The following is a 4,580-nucleotide window of genomic DNA, read 5'->3' as shown; positions in this document are numbered from 1 at the left end:
AAAAAAAAAAAAAGAAAGAAAAAAAAGCTGCCATAGAAAGAGTGGATAAGGAAGAAGTATGTCAGAGAGTGGCTCAGGCTTATCACACGTACATGAGCTTCTTCTGCTCTCCTTTACTGTCACCTCCTTCTCCCTCAAATCTCTTATCCCCAGATACCTAAAGCAAGTAGGACTCCAAAGTTCACAGACCACTCACTGCAACCATCTGGTTTGGGGGCCTTGGAGAAGGTACTGCAAATCTCAGTCCACTTGCCTACAGCTGGGACATCTTGCTTTGGCAATGCTAGGGCTGGAGTAAAGCTATGCCTTAAACATGCTGACACTGCCTTGGGAGCCAAGGTCTATTCCTGGAGAAGAGATTAGTGGAAATTCCTTAGGAAGAAACTGGCTGCCTTTGAATGCCAGGAGGTGCCACTAGCTAACCTACCCAGAAACAAGGGTTCTGAGGTTCATATCACTTAAAAATTATGCTGAGCATCTGGATATGGCACGATTTAAGTGAATTAACTTGGCCTCTGTTGAGCCACCCTCTAGAGCAGACAGAGGCTCTCTGCTGGGATTTACTTTAGAGGAGTGCTATCCCTTTGCCATTATTACCTTGAAAAATGGGACCTTTTACTAAGGGAAAACGGCAGTAGCCATTCTGAAAGGGCCTGCATTCGTCTTCCCAGTGGCCTTAGGAAAAAACAATCACTCTTGCTCTCCCTTAAAGTTCCCTTTACTTATGGTCCCCAGTTTTCTCTTTCTAAGTCCATCAACATCATAAATAGCCACTTAACATTCCCTTATGGACAGCTCAAACCTTGACTGGTTTACATCCAAAGGAAATTCTTGTCGTTGTAGAAAATCTCTTGGTCTGTTTCCAAGCAAGCCAGTAGCCCTGTCATCTTTCTTTTCCATTTAGCTGGTCTGAGATTTCTCTCCACCCTCGTGAAGAGCATCAATAAGTATGGCTGAATCCAGGATCTGATCTTGAACAGTGTCCAACAAAAATTGAAGCATCTGTGGCCTGTTTGCCCTCTGCCCCCGAACAATCAGTAGATATGTGTCTCGAGCTCGTGACATGATCTTGGGAGTCAGAGAGGCAGCGTCCTGCACTGAAGACTCTGCTCTACCCCATTCTTCCACCAACTCTCTGAGGAACGTACACCTATCACTTCTATTCTTTTACCTCAGTTTTCCAATAAAATCAGAGGGATTGAACCGGATGGTCCTGAAGACTCCTTCTAGTTCTGAGTAGATGAAAAAAAAGTCACAAAACCTGAAAATTAGAAGCACCTGTGTGGCTCCAAGCCCTAATTCAGAGACTCTTAGAGGCCACCTGGGCCAAAGATGTAGCTGGGAGGGAAGTGGAAGCTTCCGGTGGGGCTTCCCAGGTGGAATCTGGAAGGCGCTTTGGCATATATGAAAAGAGTCTGGAGAGCCTGGAATAGCAAATGAGCTGATTTGACCTGGGTTGGGGATGGGCTGGGCTACCTCAGTAGAAAGACTAGTTCCCGACATTGCATGGATGGGATCTTGGGACACCACTGAGTTTAGATGGCTGCGGATCTGAGGCCCAACATGGACTTGGGGCCCCAATAGCAAAGAATCCATTTTCTTCATGCAGAAAGGCAGCTGCAACCCAGGATGAAGAAATGGCTCCAAGATTTAAAACCCAAGGAGGAGCTTGATGGAAGTTGCAACGAGGAGCATCCAGAAGAGAACAATGGAGGCTCACCTCATATTTTGAAGCAGTGGTTCTCAGTGATGCCTTAACACACATCAGAATCCTCTTTAGGGCTTGTTAAAACAGTTCTGGCCCCACCCCTAGAGTCTCTGTTTCAATAGGTCTGGGGTGGTGATTGATAATTTGCATTTCTAACAAGTTCCCAGGAGATGCTGATGCTGAAAGTTCAGGGTTCACCCCTTGAGAAAGACTTCATTGAAGAGATTGGGAGGAGATTTCATGGGGGTGTGGTGTAGGGCAGAGCCAGCAGCAGAGCCCTTTCCCACCTCCAGCACCTCATTCTAGACAGGAAGGAGGGGCAGCCTGAAGTACAAATATGGCAAAACTTGCTCCTTGTGATATTTGCTTTTGTATTCTTGAAGAGAAGTCCTCCCCAGGGACTTCCACCAACATTTCACTGGCCCCATCTCATCCAGCTAAAGGTGGCCATTTCATGTGGCCATCCCTAGCTGCTGAGGAGTCTGGAAAGTTAAGTTTTTAGCTTTCCAGACTCTAAGGTAGAGATGACAAGAGAAAGGAGGGTGAAGTGAGTACTGAGAGAGCCAACCAAGGTATCTGCCATTTGATGGTTTGAAGCTTGAAAACCATGGCAAGTTCAGTTAGCCATGGATGTTTGAAGCCCACAATTCATCCTATGTCCTTAATTGACTGTGTGTGCATGTGTATGTATGTGTGTGTGTGGGGGGGGTTGCTATTTCTCTTAGGAAACTTTTGTCTCTGTCATGTGGGATGATTTGAGCATAGCTTTTACCCCTCATCCTTTCTCCATTTCATGCCCACTCCAGCTTAGGAGCTTCCCCAAGTTCATGATTTTCTTGACTGCTCACTAGACTAGACACTATCTCAGCATTAGAGACACACTGCGCACAAGGCGTATCTATAGTCCAGCCCCCATGAAGCTTACAGTCTAGCAAGAAAGACATTAAAAATTAAAATGAAAAGGCATTTTCATTTTCATAAAATAATTTTTAATAATCCCTAAATGATAGGAACTTGTCCATGAAATTAAATTGATTTTGGCTTATTTGATCAAAAAAGAGTCATATTTGCCATCAGACTTCCTCTAAAAAGCCTTTTTTAGAAATCCCTCATTCCGCATACCTGCTACCTAGTAGGTCCTCAGAAAACATGTGTTGACCATTGAATGACCCTCCCTTTTTGAGTAACTTGTTGATCTCCCTTCCTAGAACTGTAAGCTATTTTAGGTCAGAGGGCATGGCTGATTTATAGCCGTACCTTCGGTGTCTAGCTCAGCACTGGCACACAGTAGGAACTCGGGAAATATTTGCGAATGGAATGAAATCGAGATAATGTCATCAATAAAAACTACCAAATTGACAATTGGGCCAAAATCCATGTTAGAGGCGTTTTCTCTGGGTCATTGTTGTGTAATCAGAGTAATGAATTCTTTTAAACCTCATAAACTTTTTTGCATGAAGCCAGTCTCATCCTGGCATCATATGTACACATCTTGTCCCCACGAGGTCACTACAGGGAAAGATTAGCCTTGGCAGGTTTAAATATCCTTGAGTATGTGCAGGATGGTACAGTACCTGGCATGCTTTGAAGCAACCCTTTTCTCCCTTGAATTTGCAGAAGCAATAACTGTAAATGGGACTCTCCTCTCCACTGAAGGAAGTAATCTGAGGCTACAAGTAGGTAGACCAAATGTCTTTTTTTTTTTTTTTTTTTTTTTACCTTCTTGTTTCTAAAGTTCTCTCTGACCTGAGAAGTGTAAGGCACAGGCAGACTTGCTAATCACTGCTGACCAGAGGAGGAGCTACATTTGGGAGGAGGTCTCCAAGGGGCCCTTCCTTCTCTTCATAGACCTTGAGGTCAAATCTAGTGGAAAAAAGTCTTCTGCTACAATAATGAGAATAATGTCAGTTTTATCCCAATTCAAAGGAAAGAAAAAATAATGGAGTTTTATCAATCGTAAATTTTTCTTAAGCTTTTAATGTCTGGTTTTTGTGTATGTGTGTGTGTGTGTGTGTGTGTTTGACCACTGGTAAGAAGAAGGTGCAGCAAGTAGAATTTTTTCCGAAACTCTGCAGACATCACTGTGGGCATTTGCTACCTGACCTAATTGGAACAGCACTGCTCCCAGAGCTACTCAGGAGCCGCCTGCTGCCGGGAAGGCAGGGAGGGGAGGTCAGCTTGACCTGATGCTTAATTATATCCGGATGTTTCTATGTTCTAATCCACCCGTAGAAAGGACAGTCAGGTAGAAAAAGAACCATTTCCACCTGACTAAAAATTTTTCTTTGGTGTGACAGTGGGGCAAGCATGTGGCTTAAAGTCTGACCGTCCTATGTTCTAATCTTAGCTCTTCTACTCGCTAGTTGTACAATTTCGGGCAAGTTATTTGACCTCTCTGAGCCTCAGTTTCTCCATCTGTGAAATAGAGAGATAACTGCTTACCTAAGATTTTTGGTAGGATTGACTAAGATAATATACAGAGTGATTGATGATACTCCTGATCTAAGAGAAATGGCCCTTATTATTACTCTGATTCATATATTGTTTATGGGTGCTATTTTGGGGGGATGGGATAACTTGGCCACAGGTATGTACAGTCCGAAAAATTAGATCCAGCTTTCCTTTCAGAAGCTTTCAGGTTATGGGGCCCTGCATTGTTTTACCTAATATATCCTCATTAATTCTTTATCCACACCTCAGCCCCAGCTCCACTCCCTCCCACTTACTTAGAGAAAGCAGAAACCTGTGGTTTTCCTGCTGGCATTTTGTTCAGACACTGGTTTCTAAAAGCCTTTCCTGCCACTTGGAAGAATGAAAGAATACAAGGAACCAGAATGCTGATTCCTCAGAGGGAGACGCAAGGCTTCACGGA

This window comes from Pteropus medius, unplaced genomic scaffold (assembly GCF_902729225.1).
Source record: "Pteropus medius unplaced genomic scaffold, Ma_sr-lr_union100, whole genome shotgun sequence".
In the NCBI taxonomy this organism is placed as follows: domain Eukaryota; kingdom Metazoa; phylum Chordata; class Mammalia; order Chiroptera; family Pteropodidae; genus Pteropus; species Pteropus medius.
This window is presented reverse-complemented; position numbering follows the sequence as displayed.